At 38.2% G+C, this 20,591-nt stretch overlaps 2 long non-coding RNA genes across 3 annotated transcripts; one reads left to right on the top strand and one right to left on the bottom strand.

Annotated features, from left to right (window-relative positions):
- The first annotated feature begins 8,381 nt into the window (after positions 1–8,381).
- On the top strand, positions 8,382–12,122 carry LOC124872929. Its single transcript, XR_007039397.1, has 2 exons — positions 8,382–8,690; positions 11,862–12,122. It is a non-coding gene; the product is annotated as an uncharacterized LOC124872929 (long non-coding RNA).
- Positions 12,123–14,865: 2,743 nt separating this feature from the next.
- Positions 14,866–17,563, bottom strand: LOC124872925. 2 transcript variants are annotated; one of them, XR_007039395.1, is made up of 2 exons: positions 17,512–17,563; positions 14,866–16,409 (listed from the first exon to the last, which is right to left on the bottom strand). It is a non-coding gene; the product is annotated as an uncharacterized LOC124872925 (long non-coding RNA). The 2 variants fall into 2 exon arrangements; XR_007039396.1 differs by having other exon boundaries at positions 14,866–16,359; positions 17,512–17,559.
- Positions 17,564–20,591: the final 3,028 nt, after the last annotated feature.

The following is a 20,591-nucleotide window of genomic DNA, read 5'->3' as shown; positions in this document are numbered from 1 at the left end:
AGATCTGTTTCAGGAAGAGAACAGCAGCAGAGAAGGGTTGAGAGAAAAGGAGAAGGCTCTGTTAATAACAGAGCAGGTTTCATACTGGAGGAGCTGATTTTCTGATTCAGCGCTCAGAGCCCCTTGATTACTTTGACAACCTGTTAAGAAATTCAGGAGGGACGATGGCCAGCTCATAAAATTTGCAGAACCTGATTGACTTTAGAATATTTTTATAAAGGCCCTGCATGTATGTGTTGTGTGTGCAAGCTACTCTTGGCTGAGATGGAAATGAGCTCGGACCTATCTTTCAGCTTTTCATTAGATCTGAAGGAATCAGACCCCCCTTAACATCAAACAAGCAGAGATTGGATCTTTTCTTTGCTCTTTTGCAATTGTCTGTCTGGCCATGCTTGACTTCACAGAGTCTTGCACATTTTGACAGTCCTTCAAGATTTCTCCACAGGTATAAATACTTAATTTACCGAACTTGGTTATATAACAAAACTACATAGGGTACAAGGCTGAAACGGTTGCTGATCACTCCGACACTTCACCATTTTATGCCTTTTCAGGTTTTGTTGTTTCATACCCAAGTATTTTAGGTATAAAATGGACCTGCGGTACTTTTCCATACTGATCATGGTTCAGTTCATAGCCACTTGTAACGGTGTACCTACCTCCACAACTCACTCAAACCTAATTTTAATTTATTTATGTATCACAAATTAAAATAACATTGAATATTATAGATTAAAAGGGGACTATGGGAGGATGACAGGGATGAAGGCTTCAAGAAATAACATAAATGTACAAAAAACAAAGTCTAACAGAGAAGTTAGAGAAACTGAGGAGGTGATTAGTGGACCCAGAACCAGGTGAGTCTAATTATCAGAATTTAAGGCAGCTGTGTGTGGAGACTATGACTAGAGAGACTGTATTTGATTATTATTTGCCTTAAATAATCATCAAATACTTTATTGCTGGCAGAATTGAACTGATACACAATTATTAAAGTACATGGGTGTGAATTGTTTTGTATTAGAGTACTAAATTGAAAATGTGTGTGTACAAAATGACCCAGAGCCAACAACTCAGATGAAACACTTCCATACCATCATGAAATATAGTTTTATTCATTTAAAATAGAAACTTTAAAAGACAGTTTCCCAATCTGCATGTTTTCTATTTGGTTTTTTGATGATGTCTTCTATTTGTACTCAGAATTCAGAGTTTTAGAGTTACCAGTCCGAAATACAACTAGGACACCCACTAAAGTCAGAATTTCCAACGGGAACATCGGAGGTGTCTGCATGTATTATTGTCTGCATGTGTCCACTTTGTGCAGGTGAAATAAAGTATTTCCAGCCAAAACATCTCCATGTATTAGAACTTGAGAATTTCCACTGTATTGCACATTGCTGAGACCAGATATCATTACAAATTGCCCCACCTGTTTCCTTTTACAATTTCTGTATGATATAAACTGTACTCAAGTTTTTAACCTTTTGTATATCCTTGTATTGCCTTGAGATTAGTTTGAGTCCAGGATCTGCCAGGTATGCCTTAGCGAACATTTTCAGTATAGGAGTTGCAAAAATATCTTTGTCCTTAGGTATTGAGTTCTGAAAATGAAATCAGTGTTACTTAACTGGTGCAGTCCCATTATTGATTGGAAATGCCTTAAGTTCCCTTTATGATAAAGAGTGCAATAAGCAGTCAAGCCTTGCCCAACCCAGCTTTTAGATCTCACATCTAACTTGTTGGGTTTGAAATCCAAATCATAAGCGTATCATCTTAGAATCTTAACCTCTTCATGCCAACCATTCTGGTTGAACAGCTGAGTGTGAAGACTGTAATTTATTGTTTTGTTGTTTTAACCTACTACTTTGTTGAATGTCTAGATTTCAAGTGGAATGTGTTATCTTGAGTTCTGTAATTAACTTGCTGGCTGCTGTTATGATTAGAATACATACAATCATGGTAAAAAGAAAGGACATCCCAATTACTATTCTAAGGTTATGTGCATTTTGTATGCATCTAGGGTTTTAAGAGAGTAGAAAGGCCCACATAATTTTTCACAAACTCCCATTTTGTCTTGTGTTTAATCAATGTGGATATATGAAAGCATTAGAAAGACCCCATTGTTTAAACAGTGCTTTTTTTCCCCACAGTGACTCTAGGCATACAGTAGGAGGATATCTACTCATTGGACCCCAGTTCATTTGGCCCAATTCATCAGCCCTCCACCCCTGTGTTTGACAGCTGGTATAAAGTGTGTAGGGTATTTGTTTAGTTTCCACCAAATTGAATGACTGCATTGAGACCATTGATCTCTATTTTGGTGTCTGTCTAAAAGGACATGATTTCAGGTGTCTAGTAGTTGGTACAGAAACTCCTGTGTCATGTCAGAGAACAGGTTTTTTTTCCCATTCCAATGTGAGCCGTAGTTGTACAGTCTTTTTCTAAATGTTCTTCTGACCTTATGGTGAACTTACCTAACATTTGCTTCTAGAAAGATTTGCAGCAGTCGAATTAATGTTCCCCACTTGTGAATGTTATTTGCCACTGTAGACTGATAAACCCGAAATTCTTATGAAATGGCTTTAATTCCTTTTAGACTATTGTAGCTAATTCGCCTCGGACCGCCAATGTTTGTATACCACTAATGCCAGTTCATACATATTCCACAATAACAAGGATGGCATTGATAGCACTTTGTCACCATCTAGAAGTCAGCATTATGCTCAATGAAGTCTAATTTTACAAATTAGCCAACTAAATACCTTAATTTATATATATATTGCATGTGTTATGTTCCAATAAACAAGCTCTCTTTAATTTATAACCTGTCTGACAGAAAAAACACATTTGTCATTTAGTTATATATAAATTCAGACAGTAAGGGGTTCAGTCCCTTTCCAGATTGATGGACAAACGCTAGGGCTTTTCTGAGATTATTGCTTGTCTTTCCATCTTGGTATTAAAATAACACACACAACTAGTTGCCCAAATATGTAAATTCAAAAGAGAACTAAACCTCTCCTTTTAGGGTTACTCACATTTGCTGATACCCAGACTACCATATACCTCATACCCTGATGTTTGTCACAAAATAAACCCCTCTTCTAACACTATCCAGTTGATAGCCAGCGCTCCAAGATATGGAGTCCAAAATCCCATTTGAACTGGCTATATTCAGAAGGTTCAATGCCTCCGCTAAAACTACCCAAGACTAAAGTTCTGTAATCTTTTCTGTCATTGCACAATTCAGAAATGCAGGAATTGTGTTTTAGCATGCCAACTGACGTGACGCAAACCAGCCATTATCTTCGCTAGCAACAGTGTTGTTTGGGGGTTGCAGGTCAAGGGGATGGATGGCTGACAACAATGACTAAGGAGACTCAGTTAGCCGGATTACCTTAGTGTGTGACTCCATAAAACCTGAGTCCGCAAATTGGAGTGTACCACCTCTTACACAGTTAATGTTGACATGATCCCCACCTGCAGTCAGAACATGCATTAAAAGACTGGAGCAGAACATGTGGATGCATATAAAAAAATAACTGAAAGAATTAAAACAAATATCCATAGTGTTGCAGAGGGTCTTTCCTTTTTAATAGTTGTAGAATTAAAATTGTTTGTTTCAATTTGTGTTTGCCACATTTTAACACCTGTAAAAAAAATGTATCCGGTTTGGATTTTTTTGAGGAAGTACTCTTGTACTAGAACCTTGAAAGTTTGAAATAGGACATTCTTTCCTTATTATAAGAAAATCCACCTGAAGAAACCCAGCTGACTTCACTGGGTAAAAGATGTTGGCTCATATGCAGCTCATGGGCTGCAGCGGATACTTCCCCTTCTTTAACTTTTCTGTTTTAATGTATCACCTTGAAATCCACAGGGCACCCTCCAGGGAGCCCCTTTGTCTATAAATGCTAATGGGATCTCACTGTGTTAATAATAAATGGGCGCTGATAAAATAATACATTTCTAATGTCCCCCACTTTGGGCTTAATTATTTAATATGCTTAAAAAATTCATCTCTTTTTTGGGGAGGGAAATAGGGGGGAAGGGGGCATAAAGTCATTTTTCAGCCTGTGAAAATTTGGAAGAAGTGGTGGAGGGGAATAAAATATTTAGCAGCTCACAGGCGTTTCAATTATTTTTCACATGTTAAAAACATGCAGGGTGAAATGAGCATTCTAAGACAGAATAATTTGTGCACCAGTGTAATTCAGCACTGTCAATTATTTAGGACTAAATCTCAGTGCCGAGACTTCCCACATTTAAGTTTGATCCCATTTAGGGAGTTTGAATACTATTACTTGAAAGTCATTTGTTTTTTACACCCTGAAGCTGTGCAATGAAATGATAAAAGTATATATCTTGCTGGCAAATATGAGACCAGTGTCCTCCTCTCCAGCGCTTCCTTCACTTGGCTTTGTTTTAGATGGTCACACACTGAGATGCTCTCTCCTTTCCTTCCCATCAATCTTTAAGAGCCAACAAAGCATAAAAAGATGTTTCCATTCCCATCTGTAATTCAAGCAATCCTTTGTGGATCCTATACACGGTATCGCTCAGCCACAACACAAATGCTTTTGTTTGCTGGCTGTCATCGTGCTGTATTATTTAGAGGCAGACCAACAGAAAGTCATCCTCTCCGCTGCCTAATTCATTCGACTGCTGGCTCCTCAGGCCTGTCGGCGCATCTACCACGGGGATCAATTTCACCGCTGCAAACCCACCGGATAAGATCAAATGGGACTCATACTCTTAAAACGCCATCGCTATCTTTGGCAGTGGCCCTCTGAGGGGGGAAATCTTTTGGCGGGGGGATGGGTGGGTGCCCTTATACCGAGAAAAACTTTTAGGAGAGGTTGCGGATTAATAACAGTTTAAAACTCCTTTGTGTAATTGAGAGGAACATAACCGACGACATGAGCAAAATGATGGGCTTGGAGACGTTTTAGAGTCTCAAATTAATTTAAATAGCTGCCTGACATGCCCAGAGGTTCTGGGTCAGTTTCTCCCTCATTCATTCTCCTCTCATGTCCCTGTTTCACCTACTATATAAAAAAAAAAGAGACAAAAGTTAGAGGAGCTTAAGATAAATCTAGATAGCTGTTCCTAATTTTTCCCCCCTTAAGTTTTAATTGAACGAATATTCAAGTCTATTTACTGAAGCCAGTATTGTGCTCAGAAAACCAAATAATCGAATGCTCCCAGTTTTCAAATCTTCTTGTTTGAAGGATGAATCGTGGGCTATGAAGGAGCTGTTTGAATGCAGAGTGGATCAAGGTCCCTTTGGTTTGCTATAGTTTTGGTCAGAAGTTACCAAACATCCATTATGGTCATGAATGTCTTATTAATTTGGGGCTTTAAATGATGCATTTAAGCAGTTCTTTTCCAGGGCTGAATATTATAATTTGAATTTTCTTGTGGATTTTCTGGACTTTGGCTAGGCCATTGCAACACCTTAATTGTTTTCTTTTTTAGCCAAACTTCAGCAGTAAGACAGATGACCTCATATGTAACTACAGAATACTTTGGTATCTAAGGGGATTCCTGCAGAACACGTCCAAACCATTACCCCTCCTCCACCATGTAATACAGCATGAGAAATGTGCTGATATTCCATGTTAGGTTTTTCCCACACAATTCTGTTTTGGACTTATCATTGCAGCCTTGAGAGGATTGTCGGGCAAAATGTACTGAAGAATTTGGGGAAGCTTTACAAGGTGTGGACTGAGGCTGGAGTCAGTGCATCAAGAGCCACTATGCACAGATGAATCCCAAACATGGGATAGAAATGTTGCATTCCTTGTGTAAAGCCTCTCCTGAACCAGAGACATCAGAAGCATCATACAATAAGAAAAATGACTAGAGTGTTGCTCCGTGGTCTAAAGTCCTCTTTTCAGATGAGAGTAAAGTTTGCAATTCATTTGGAAATCAGGGTCCCAGAGTCAAAATCCACAGGTTTTTATTTGTCTTTGTATTTTTATCATTAAATTGTTGTTTATGTTGTATATGGTCTTGCCATATTAGTTCATTCCTTTAGGTTTAGTTTCTTACAGTATATTGCCAAAAGGTTTTATCTGTATACTTGTACATGTACATGAACTTTATGCCATCCTATTCTTAATCTACAAGGTCAAATTTGTTAACTGACCCAGTGTTAACAGCAATATGAACTTTAACTATTCTGCGAACCTCTTCCACAAGGTTTAAGAGTGTGTTCATAGTTAAATGAGAAAACCAGAATTGCAGATTCTGCTCTAATTCATCCCAAAGGTGTTCAAGAAGGTTGAGGACAGGACCCTATGCAGACCAGTCACGTTTTTCCACACCAAACATTATACACCTGCAGCCATGGAAGTGATTGGAACACCAGAGTTCATTAATATTTTGGCAAATAATATATTTCTTGTTTTCTGTTTTCTGTGTATTCTGGTTTTTTTCTTTCTGTTAATCTTCTCCCCTTGGTTAGTAATTTCTCTGTGTCGTAATTCATCTAAAACTCACCTGACCTGAGAGAATATCTTGGTTATGGTCAAGAGGAAAGCAGCCCACCATCATTTGTGTATGTATATCTATATATATATATATATATATATATATATATATATATATATATATATATATATATATATATATATATATATATAAAGTATATATACTGTATCTATAAATATATATATAGAAAAGGGAAGGCAGGATGTGTGTGTATTTGTTTCCAGCAGAGTAACTGACTACTCTGGCTGTGAGGTGTTCATTGTATTCATCAGAGAACAGTTTTTCATTGATAATTCTTTTTGCACTTTGGTTTACATTGTATGTCATGGATTTCCTCCAGTTGGAGGAAAAAATGACACAATCTAGTTGGATTTATTTTCATTATATTGATTTTATGATGTGCACAATGGCATAGTTTGATAATACACAGGGTAAATCTCATGACCAAAGGCTATGTCGTATGCGAAAAGAGTCCTACAGTGAATATCAGCACTTTTATTGGACCACATTCCCTTTTATGAGGTGAAAACATGTTTGGCACATTTGGCTAAATTGTGCCAAAATGTCAGCTCCATCTGGTACATTGCCCACTAAAACCTCCGTGGAGCAAATATGCTTCAACTGATTCAGTCCAAATCTGCTGCAATTATAGTCAATATGTGGATGAATACAATCTGAGCCTTCTCCTAGAATTTCAAAAGGATTTTCATGGTATTTTGCAATGTTCATTTAGTGAAATATTTTGGTAGGACTCAAAAATATGATTTTTTAAATCAGACATGACAGTTTCAATTCTGGTTGTACTGTAAAAATATTATTTTAGGTCTTACCTTAATACATGTACCAAACGTTTGTATTCAGACTTTGCATTCAGATAATTGTGGAGCTATGCTTGATTTATTTCAGTTATATAATTTTGGAAATTGCTTCCAAAACCCTAAACACACACATGTACATGCTGCTCCTTGTCCTTATTTGGATCCCTCTAAAATGTCTCTAAATATTGTGGTTGTGGAAATCTAAGTCAAATTCCTTGTTTGTGACACAAACCTGGCCAATAAAAATGATAGTGACTCTGATTCTGAATTAAACTGAAAACAAACAAGCCTTGAATCAGTCTCACACAAACAACCTCTTTGATTGGAGCAGGGGGGCTGATCGTTGTTTGCAGATGTCCTACACAACAGTAATTACATACGTAAAATAAGTAAAACATTGTGGGAAAGCAGACATGTAATGTAAATCTGCTGGAAATAAGAGCTAACATCAAACTTACCCATGAACTAGCCCCCCACACACACACACACATTATATTAGGATTAAAAGACAATTGTGACACTAAATAAGCATATTTCGTTGTTAAAATTACGTTCAAAGTCGTCCGGAAATGAAGTATTTGTGCAAAACTCATTCGGTGAATTGTTTCATGAACCTAAAAGCCGCTTCTTGCGAGGGATTTAGGAAAAAAAAAAGTGGCGGCGTTTGATCGAGTTCTAGAGATGGCAAAAATTGGGCGTTGTTCTCTGTGTTGGAGCTGGAGTTTCTGTTGTATGTTTTTGTCTGTGTTTTTTGACTCCCAGTAGGCGCTAGTGCTCAGCAGTGATGGAGACAGGTGTTTTCCATCTCGGTGATTGAGTCCTGGAGTACTTAAGCAGGAAGCAGCCAGCATCTCGTCGCTCGAGTATTAGCCTCTGTAGTAGCTACTCAGCCAGCCTCGTATTAATTAAGTTTATGTGTACTTTGCCTTCGACAACGTTTAACTTGTTCTTTGTTCTTCTTAGTGAACTGAACCGGCGACCACCTGGAGGTTACCCAGGCTGGTCCCGGTGGCTTCGTTCAAACACTAACTACGTTTTCAAGGACCTTCTAAGGATTATACCGGCGATTACCTGGAGGTTACCCAGGCTGGCCCCGGTGGCTTCGTTTCGCACTAGCCTCGCTCCTAGGATCTCCCCAGGAAGGATCTTCCACGCACACCTACCCGACGTCGAACTCTGGAACTTCCCTGGCTGCTTCCGGACCCGGATTCTCCAGAGACCATTCAACCTAACCTGTCCACCCTCCACCTCTCCGCTGATGCTTCGCCTGCACTCCAAGTAACTAAGAAATCATCGGACTTACCATTGTCTCCAGTTTCACTTATTCTCCAGTCTGAGTCCCTCTCCTCCTGGCGGATTGCCAACTCCCTCCTAGTAAGACATTTCACATTTAAGTTCCGGTTTCGTTTACTGTGCCACTTACCTGTCGTTTTTGCTTACAGTTGTTCTTGCACACCATACCGATCCATTCTCCTTAAATAAACCTTTTTCAAACTTGTACCCGTTTCCCTTGAGCGTGATTCTGCATGTGGGTCAGGGCCATACGTAACACGATGACACTGTGTTGCTCTGTTCATACCGATACTACTATGTTTGGTCTTAACAGGTTAATACATTACCTGAAATTCAGCATGAGACAAACATATAAACTTTGAGTTTAGGACAAAGTTTGAAAAAAAGTGATGAAGTTTGTGTGTTAAATAGAACAGTAAAGTATGTGGGTTGTGCCAACAAAAAACCTGCCTAATCCTCTCTGCCGATGCTAAACAGCTTATTTTTCCATTAACTCCTTGTTTGGTATTGATTCTTGGAATGAGAAGATTGATCTTTGAAGAAGCAATATGAAACAATAACTATTGTATGCAGCCACAACAGCTGGGTATTTAGACCGCATGCTGGTCACCAGCTTGGTCATGCACTGCTGTAACCAGCATTTGGCATGAGTCTTCCAATGTAGTTGCGTTGGTCACTCTGGCATGAACACACCCAAGGTGGGCCACATATGTTCAATAGTCAGGATCAGGACTGCAGGCAGGTCAGTCCATCTTCTCCACTCCCAAATTGTGGAGGTAGGCTCTGATAAACCCCACTTTGTTGGGGTGACCATTGTCATCTCCAAGGATAGAGGGTGGTCCCAGACTGTGTAGATATGGGATTGCCACGAGTTGCAGAATCGCATCGGGATATCTTTCTACACTAAGATTGCCTCCAGAGATGTTGCCCCACACCATTACGCTGCATTCACTAAAAGCTTTTAACCTACTGGGGTAGTAATCATTATGCCGTTCTTAGTGTCACTTTTACTTTACGATTCCATGATGTAGGGAGAATCTGGACAAAACGCTGAACATATATTCCTCCCAATGTTCAGATTCCCATGCACATGTTCCTGACACCAGCGTGCATGACAGGCATGACTTTGAAGGCCATTCACGACAGGCCTCCTGACAGCACTATTAAAGCAGAGATTGGCTGTATGCAGTCTTTTGCTGATTGTCTTTGTAGAAAGCTGGAGGCCACCCTGCCCTGCAAACATGGACCATAAATCAACACAAGACTGTCTACAGTTTCGGTGGATTTGAGGGTGTTGTCTGGTTTTGATGCCCACTTTGTTGCCTAACTCTGACATCACCCGTTATGTGGAATATGGGCTTCACACTGGAGATGTACTGGAGCTCTCTTAAAATAATGCTGCAACATCGTTTTGCAGAACATCAGCTTAAGGTTGTGGAAAATGTGGCACAATTTAAGAAAAACTAAACTGGAAACATTTAAAAAACAAAGAATAAAAACACAAATTGCAGCGAGTGATGGATTTCTTAGCGTCATTACAGTAATGATAAAGTAACACCAAAAAACAATTGGCCCTCAGGCGATACATGTAAATCTTGAGAACTTGATTATTTGACATGAGCTGCACAGGTAAAGATTTTTATCTTAGTTCATGTCCATAATCAAAAATCTGCATTCATGTTTGAATATGAAATTGATTAAAAACACAGTACTCTATACAAACTAGCTGAAGCAGAAGACAGCTTAGTAATAATAAACAATATTCTTTTCTGTAACAGTTTTTTTAGTACAGTATTTTTATATGTTAAGAGTCTTGTTGCTGATATTTTATTGTTTAAATGTTGATCTGTTGTTTGCTCAGCAATATCTGCATTTTTCTGCAAAAGTAATAATGAAATATCTGAATATTTTAAACAACACCTTGAAATGTGACAATAACAATGGAATAAAGTATATATAAAAGAAATACCAAATAATTAACTGTATTCTGTATAATATTACACAAAACAAATTTAAAGATCCCATTGTGAAGAGTTTAACACACCCACACACACACACTCACTCACACATTAAATACATCTTTTTGTCTCTTGCACAAACTTTTCATAAATAATTAAAAAATGTTTTGGCCCCGGAAGTATAAAGTATTAAAATACAGACACACACATGCACATTTTCTGCATTCTGTAAGACACTGTCATACACACTGTTAGAGACAGATTAATGTCCTCACATCAAAGCTAACACAGCCGATAATCTAATCTACATTTTCTGCTGCTGTGAACTTGACACATTTCTTCCAGTGTTTGACCCCCCTTTGTCCTCACAGCTAAACAGGGAAGCGTGTGTGTGTGTGTGTGTGTGTGTATGATGGCCCAAAAAATAATAAAAAATCCATCTGCATTTTCATAAATCAGACAGGCAGGCTTGTTGTCACCCAGCTGAGGGGCCCTGCTAGTAAGGCCCCCAGATATGCACACATTTTATAATACCCACAGACCCCAGGGCCTTACTTGCAGGCCCCCTCCGCTGGGTGACAACAAGCCTGCTAGTAAGGCCCTGGGGTCTGTGGGGATTATAAGATGTGTGTGTGTGTGTGTGTGTGGATGGGTGGTTGGGGGGAATACTCAATAATTAAAACATTTTTCTTGTGTTTTCCTTTTTGTCTGTCTCCATTCTTATTTCTGTATTGGAGATATCAGCTTTCTATAAAGCATTTTATCATTTATCAATTCCAGAATTAATCCTGATTTCTTGTTTTGCATGTTTCAGATAATCAAACAAATTTAAATATTAAAATCAAAGACAACACAAGTAAACACAAAATGCAGTTTTTAAATGAAGGTGTTTATTATTAAGTCCACCCTTAGCAGCAACAACTGCAATCAAGTGTTTGCGATGACTTGCAATGAGTCTTTTACAGCTCTGTGGAGGAATTATGTCTTACTCAGTCCCCTACATAAACAATTCGTAGAAGTACATTTTAGTGCATTTATGGCTGTAAATCTGGAGTATGTCTCTAACAGCTTTGCACATCTAGAGACTCAAAGCTTTGCCCGTTTTTAAAAATACTTAGTTCAAGGTCGGTTTAATTGGACAGGGAGTTAACATCAGTTTTCAAGTCTTGTCACAGATTCTAAGTTGGATTTAGGCCTGGACTTTGACCGGGCCATTCTAACACAAGAGTATGCTTTGAACTAAACCATTTCACTGCAGCTCTATCTGTATTTGTTGGGTTGTTGTCTCTAACAGGTTTCTTCCAGTCCTGCATTTGGCTCCACTGATCTCCCCACCACGTCCGACCAGCTTCTTCTTCCCTGCTGAAGAAAAGCATTCCCACAGCATGATGCTTCCACCAACATGTTTCACTATGGGCATGGTCTCCACATACATAACATTTTGGATGTTTATCAGAAAGTTTGATTTTGGCTTCATCTGACCAGAGCATCTTCTTCCCCGTGTTTGCTTTGTCCCTTATATGTTTATGACAGACTTTAAACTGTTATTCTAACTTCTTCCTTTGAACAGTGGCTTTCCTTTTTCCAATTTCCCGTAAAGGCCAGATTTGTGGAGTGCACAACTCATAACTCTCCTGTTAACAGAGTCTCCAATCTGAGCTGTGGATCTCTGCAGCTCCTCCAGAGTTACCATGAACATATTTGCTGCTGTTTATTCCAGTGCGAAATCAGCTTATTTATTTTGAACTCAGGGTTTTTATTGTTACGTCTTGAAATACATCGAGTAAAAAGGAAAATTTACAAAGGATATTCCAACATCCATCCATTCCTCCATTGTCTTTACCATCTTATCTTTGCAGGATTGTGGGGGAAGTGGTGCCTATCCCCAGCGGTCACACCCTATATTACAACACAGTAATTACAACATTTTTACTGACTGTTTTCAGACAGCGTGACCCAGCAAGAAGTATAAATGTGTTTCCAAAATAGAATATTGTCAGCATTTAGGAGAAATTCCCATAAAATACAATTACTGGAAGAGGTGCTCATACTAATTGATCTAAAACGCACAGTATTCATGCAGTTATGTGGGAGGAGATGGTTGGCCTGGAATGTTTGTTTAGTGTAAAATCTTGCATACAAACAAGATTGAGTTAAATTGTTTAATAAAACCACCAAACAACCTAAATGTGTGAAACAAGTTGCATTCTCAGTGCATACAGCACCATTTCATATAACAAATGCAATACAATAATATTAATAAAAGGCCTAAAATGATGGATGTTTTGATGTAGTATGAAATGATCGGTTTATAGGACTTTTTCATTGTTTTACTTTTTTTGCAACCCTTAAAAAAGACTGACTGATACAGTCATTGTTAAAAGAAACTACACCCTTTTACTTCTAGGGTTTACCTGTGTATGCTCGGAGGAAGTAAGTACACTCTTGCTTCTTCCATTGAATTTATGGGGGAGTAAGCAGTTGGGTGCTGCTGATCAAATGCACTTGATTAATTGATCATCATCAGTCTAACCATGTCTATAAAAAGCAAGAGGTTTGGTCATTTGCTGTTCTAAAGTACAGATACATCTCAAAATGTATGTCAAGAATATTGAGAAAAAGTTCAGTATTTTTGTCACTGATTTCAGAAAGTGAAATTCATACATAATGTAATATAGTTAAATATTTCAAGTCTTCATTTCTGTTATTTTTGATGATTATAGCTCACAGATTATGAAAACTCAAAATTCAATGCCTCAGAAAGTTGCACAAGATAATAAAATGGATATATTAAGTGCATTGGATATTATGAGTTGATCTTTGTTTCCTAATATATAAAAGCATAATAATTATCTTTATCCTGCTATAAGCTGCTAACCATAGTACAAATTTCACAGCAGAGAACAATACTGTAGCACAAAAAACTCAGCACATCTTGTAATATTAATGCAAAGCTCACATAAAAGCAAGAGGTATAATAAACCAGTGACAGGCTAAATGATCTTGCTTATATGTGTGCAGCAAACACCATCAACCAAATGCAACGTGACTAAAAAGCCTAGAGAATAAATTTACACCTGAGCTTTGCAGAGATGGGGGATCGGAGGTGAAAGGGAAACCCAGCTGAGATCATATTTGTTGCTTTCAGCTGAATATTCATCACCTGCAAATCATTTTATGTCAGTGAAAGAAAAGAATAGGGCAATGGGGACATTTCATTATCAGAAAACATAATCCTCTTTGTGAGTGATACCCTCTGTGAGTCTTTAAAGAGGAAGAAGGACAAAGACAGAAAAGAAGGAAAGAGGAAACTAGCAGACGGATAAAGGAACTAAAACAAAGGAATGACAGCAGGTCAAGGACGTTGCCACTCTTGTCCACATTCATGCTACTGTTTTTAGACACCTTGGCAAGCATCAGCTCATTCAAATGTACCATCATTCACCACTCTTCCTTTATTTCTGTCTCTCCTCCTTCTTGCTAATGCTCTTTAGTCCAGTACTTCCTTCATTTTTCACCTCACTTTATTTCCTTCGTTTCCCTACCTTCTCTGGGTTCTGCTTCATACCAGACTCCTTAGTATCCTCCCTTTGCTCCTTCCCTCCCCTGTCTCATCCCCGCCCCTTTAGTGATTAATGCGAGTTTTAATTGTCATTCTCACTTTATGCTCATTATAGTGTATTATGCAGCAGTTAGGGTATTAAAGTTCAGTGAGAGATTTCATGCATACTGATGAGAATGTAAATGAGCCCAGCAAGAGCAGATACCAAGGTTTGTGTTGTGTGTGTTTGAGTGTGTGTGTGCTTATCACCAGGAGAGAGCCAGACTTTTATTATCACCATTGCCAGCCATTCTAACTCAGCACAATGTCCATACATAGACGTCATGGTAATGGGATGCCCAGAGCATTCTTCATGCCAGAGTACCTGGACATTATAAGCATGAATGATCACTGTTCACTGAGTTGCATTGAAGTCAGCTTGGTACATACATCTGGATATGTTTAAATGCAGATCTCTTATCTTATCCATGAGGAATTGATGTTGGGAACAAATCTTGGTAAGATTTCGAACATTACAGTAAAGTGGGTTGTTTTGGTATGTACTGTTGCACAGTCAGGATGCTTATATTATTTAATATTTAATTAAATAACCATTCAGTCTGTCAAGCATTGTCCTGGGAATACCAACCCAGTATAGCACATCTTGGTATTAGGACAACAGATGAAAGAGTGAATTGAGCTCTGGCATAACTGAACAGCAAAATTCTACACAGACATGGAATGAATTCACAACATCTTAAAATATAAGAATTTATTAACAAAAACAATTAAACTCCAAGTTAAACATATTTCAACTAACAGACTATTTGCTAGGCTATAACAATTAAACTAAAACTACCAAGAGAAAACAAATGAACGATATACAAATAAATGAACAAGGGAACCAACAAAACAAAAGCAAATAAAATGATGCAGTATTACCACCCAGTGTTATCTATGTTTGAGAACCAATCAACCAGTAAAATACTATTTAAGAAAATATTGGTATTGGGGATCAATGACCTTTCTGGATAAGTGATTTTTAATGGAGTTTAATTAGCTATACTTATTTATTAAAATGACATTTGAGGAAATATTATTTTCTAGATTGGAATCTAATAACCTGTCTGGATAGTTGATTCTTAATGTTTTAACTAGCCATCACATGTGGTAATGGACTACTAAAATGGTAACAAGAACATCTAGTGACATTGATAAGATGGTGACGAGTCAGGTGTAATCATTTGACCTCACTGGCACTAGCATCAACCGAAAGCTCATAGCTTGTTCACCACTTCTTTAAAGTCAAACATCTACCTTGAAATACCATTAAAACAAAGAACAATATACGTATGAGTGTTAATGGCACGTTATGACTGATATGTGTAAAATATATTTTGATCCATTTTAATTTCTATATGTGTTTCCTGGCAACAGGGAGATAGTGGGCCAGGTTAAAAGTTTAGGTAATTATATCACCATCAAATCGCACTCCACTTTAACAGTTTTTTAGGACAGGGGCTTCAGAGTCACCAACTATTTGCTGGGTGACTAGATAGTTGTAACAGCATAGTTGATAAAAGCAAAAAAGTCAGACTTTATATCCACTGGAAAAAGAAAAGGAGCCAATCTTTGATCAAACTGTTCTCCTGATTTCACACCCAACATGTAAGCCATTGGGAGGAAGAAAAGTAGATGGTACTGCCCCGCTGCTTGGAACACAAATTTCCTTTTAATCCTGCTAAAGTTGAGATAAATACCTGAGTGTATTTTTTCTAAAAAAGGTTTCCAACTCTATCTTGAGCTGATTTAGATCTTGATAGTACCCCCATCTGAATTTTTGAGTATGAACCTCCTGATCCTCAGCCTTTCTCCATTCAAAAACTTGGTGTTTGGGGTAAGGTTTAACCAATTATGCGGGTATGAAATCTCTATCAAGGCAACTTGCAACGAACCTTCTGAATTAATATGCTGTGCTAAATTTACACTGAAACTCAAACTGGTATTGTTCTCAAAACATTGAGATTGGCATTGGAGGGCAGGAGAAGATAAAACCCTTCATCCTCTACATTTGGGTCCATGGTGCAGCGTCAGCAACCAGGTTTAGTGCAGGCTTCTTATATCTCGAAGGTTGTCAAATCAAATCCAGCTGTTGAATTTCTCTTCTTGAGAAGAGTTCCAGTTCAGTCTTTGGGGCTACCGATGGGTCCCTCAGCATTGTGATCTGGAACAGTAAAAGGTCCCTGGATTCCTGTGGGTAGGAAAGACTTCACAGGTTCCTTTTCATTCAGACGTTGGTGTCTGAACAGAATTAAGGTACGTTTAGGCAGAGAGCTAATGCTCTGCTGATAAAATGTATATACAGTTCAAATAAAAATCTTCACACCATCATAATACTGCTTTTAAACCTTCATCGTTTGAGTTTAAAAACAATAGAAAAGAATAAGACAGGGTAAAGGGTTAGAAATAAGGTACGATCTTTATACTATGTGGTTTGATAAATGTGAGTGGATTGATTCCAGATTGTAATGGCTTGCCTTGTCTGTTTGTCATGTACGCCACTATTTCAGTGAACACACCTGCAGATCATCTCCAAATCTTTGTGATCACTTCTTTGGAATGGCTCCAATCTTTATCAATGACACCATTTGGTTTTGCATAATGTTATGAAGTAGTTATACATGCTGTATGTATCTTTAGCTATACATACATGTGCTTGTAGAAGTAGGTGCACAGATTGACAGTTCAACCTGTGGCTTATGACAACACTATGCTAAGTGTTAAAATACACTTTTCTTCAAGGTTATATTAACGTTTTAGTGCTACCCTTTGGACAGGGTGGGTTAGAACAGGAGATTGACTGGGAGAGTTAAATTTGAAAACAAATCACAATATTCTACTCAGAATAACAGTGTCTGGATAGATACATATGATGCAGAGTCTTAGGCTGGATACTGATATTAATTTCAAAGTTAAATCAGGTTTCAAATTGTGGTCTTACACAAAACAAACAAGAATAGGTTACAGCATCTGGATACAGATGTGCATCAAAGTTGGGTCAGACAGTGACATTAACTGTAAAGCTAAACCAAGTCACATATATTGCTTACACAAAAGAAACCAGATTATATTATTATACACATACCAGTTTGTATTTTGAAAGCTTTGAGGGGGGTAATGTAAAAAAACTACTTTTACAGAACTATAGAGCTAAACATATTGAACTGAATTGTTGGCTACATACAAAGTGTTGGTATAATTAACACTGAGCATAAATCTATAGTTCCCTCAAGTCATTTAAACAATAACTGTCATAAATTGTGAGGTTGGAGCTGGACCGAAATGCAGGCAGGAACTCAGAAGCTGCATGAAAGGTTTAATAATAAAAAAAAAGCAAACTTACATCAAAACTCAGGAGAACAGGACACAAAGCTTGGAGCATGAAACAGAGTAACACAGTTAAGGCAGGAGAATTAAAACCAAACAGCTTATATACAGGGAGTGAGTGAGAGGCAGGGCAAGCAGGTGAGGATAATTAGATGGACATCAGGAACAGCTGAGACCAATATAGGGAGAGAGCTGAAGGATAGAAGAGTAATGAGCAGAATAAGACAGAGGGACACAGGGAAGAAATCTAAAGGAGAATATCTAAATATAGCAAAGTACAAGAATGAACTAAGAAATAATTAAACAATAAGATGAACTAAAAGGGCAACACTAAGAACATATAACAATGGGTAAATAAAGAAACAGAAACAAGAAACTCAAAAGCACCTGACACTGCAGTATTATGACAATAACTTCTTTTTTAGTATCAGTAGGATTTCTAAATCATGCAACCAAGATTTAAAATCAAATGACAAGATCTTATCACAGTCTTTAAGAAAATGTGTAAGAATAGGGAGTTTACCTAAAGGCAATAATACACAGGTAATCAAATCAAACAAGGTCTAGGCAAATGCAAGCTTTAAAGTAAAACAAGTGGGAACTCCCTGACATAAAAAATAAAGCTGATCCTATTCAAAGTAAGGGAAAGACAAACTACTCGCATTATTTAATGAAGGGTTACAAGACCCAGGGGATACACATGAAAACAGGTAGGGATGAGACACAGAAATAGAGTCAGCAAAAGAAAAAGCTACATTTTGTAGATAGTAAGTAGGTAAAGTGTATTTACAATGGCTTGTAATAGTATTCATACCCCTTGAACTTTTCCACATATTGTCACATTACAACCACAAACGTATATATATTTTATTGGAATTTTGTGTGAAAGACCAACACAAAGTGGTATACAATTGTGAAGTGGAAAGAAAATTATACATGATTTATTTTATTATAAATGATTTATTTTTTTACAAATAAAGAACTGAAAAGGACATTGTGGAAAAGTATTCAGCCCCCCTGAGTCAATACTTTTTGTAACCACCTTTCGCTGCAATTACAGCTACAAGTGTTTTAGGGTATGTCTCTACCAGCTTTTTTGCCAATTCTTCTTTGCAAAACAGCTCAAGCTCAATCAGATTGGAAGGAGAGTGTTTGTGAACAGCAGTTTTCAGATCTTGCCACAGATTCTCAATTGGGTTTAGGTCTGGACTTTGACTGGGCTATTCCAACACATGAATATGATTGTTTTTAAACCATTCCATAGTAGCCCTGGCTTTATGTTTAGGGTCGTTGTTCTGCTGGTAGGTGAACCTCTGCCCCAGTCTCAAGTCTTTTGCAGACTCCAACAGGTTTTCTTCCAAGATTGCCCTGTCTTTGGCTCTATCCATCTTCTCATCAACTCTGACCACCTTCTCTGTCCCTGCTGAAGAGAAGCAACCCCAGAGCATGATGCTGCCACCACCATATTTGACAGTGAGGATGGTGTGTTCATAGTGATGTGCATTGTTAGTTCTCTGCCACACATAGCGTTTTGCATTTGTCTGACCAAAGCACCTTCTTCCACAAGTTTGCTGTGTCCGAAACATGGTTTCTGGCAAACTGCAAACAGGATTTCTAATGGCTTTCTTTTAACAATGGCTTTCTTCTTGCCACTCTTCCATAAAGACCACATTTGTGCAGTGCACAACTAATAGTTGTCCTGTGGACAGATTCCCCCACCTTTGCTGCAGATCTCTGCAGTTCATCCAGAGTCACCTGGGCCTCTTGGCTGCATCTCTGATCAGTGCTCTCCTTGTTCAGCCTGTAAGTTTAGGTGGACGGCCTTGTCTTGGTAGGTTTACAGTTGTGCCATACTCTTTCCATTTCCAAATCATGGATGGAACAGTGCTCCGTGAGATGTTCAAAGCTTGGGAAATCTTTTTATAGCATATGTCTGCTTTAAACTTCTCCACAACTTTATCCCTGACCTGTCTGGTGTGTTCCTCGGACTTCATGATGCTGTTGGCTCTCCATTATTCTCTTAACAAACCTCTGAGGCCGTCACAGACCAGCTGTATTTATACTAAGATTAGATTAACCACCGGTGGACTCTATTTAGTCATTATCCATCATCAGGAAACTTCTGAAGGCATTTGGTTGCACTCAGAGTAAAAGGGGCTGAATACTTTTGCACACTGCACTTTTCAGTTTTTTATTTGTGAAAAATGCTTTAAATCATGTATAATTTATTTGCACTTCACAGTTGTATATCACTTTGTGTTTGTCTTTCTCATAAAATTCCAATAAAATATATATGTTTGTGGTTGTAATGAGACAATATGTGGAATAGTTCAAGAGGTAGGAATACTTTATATAGCACCTTTCACAGGTAAGTGCTTTACAAAGACAGATCATAAAAATTAAAACACAATTAAATTAAAATATGATTTAAAAAAGAGAGGCAAATTAAATGAAACAAATAATTAAAAACAAAACCATAGAATGTGAAAAGATCTTAGGAAAAGCACTTTTAAATAAGAATGTCTTAAGCGGATTTTTTAAATGATTCCAGACTGAGGTTAATGTTAAATCAAAGAAAACTTGTACCACACTTTAGGTGCAGCAGTCTGGAAAGAATGATCCTCTCGAGTCTCATATCTGCTTCTTGGGACTAAAAGCAGATTTTGGTTTGAGGACCTGAGGGCTTGAGTTAGGCTACAGGAAAATAGCCAAGCAGCTTGGTGAGAAGGCAACAATTGTTGGTGCAATTGTAAGAAAATGGAAGAAGTTCAAGATGACGGTCAATCTCCCTCGGTCTGGGGCTCCATGCACGGTGTCACCTCGTGCGGCATCAATGATCATGAAGAAGGTGAGGGATCAGCCCGAACTACACGACAGAAACTGGTCAATGACCTGAAGAAAGCTGGGACCACAGTCCCAAAGAAGACCATTAGTAACACACTACGCCTCCATGGATTAAAATCCTGCAGTGCACGCAAGGTCCTTCTGCTGTAGCCAGCACATGTCCAGGCCCATCTGAAGTTTACCAATGACCATCAGGATGATCCCGAGGAGGAATGGGAGAAGGTCATGTGGTCTGATGAGACAAAAATAGAG

Source organism: Girardinichthys multiradiatus, chromosome 8 (assembly GCF_021462225.1).
Source record: "Girardinichthys multiradiatus isolate DD_20200921_A chromosome 8, DD_fGirMul_XY1, whole genome shotgun sequence".
Classification (NCBI taxonomy): Eukaryota; Metazoa; Chordata; class Actinopteri; order Cyprinodontiformes; family Goodeidae; genus Girardinichthys; species Girardinichthys multiradiatus.
Note: the sequence above shows the minus strand (reverse complement) of the source record. Positions and strands in the feature narration are given on the sequence as shown.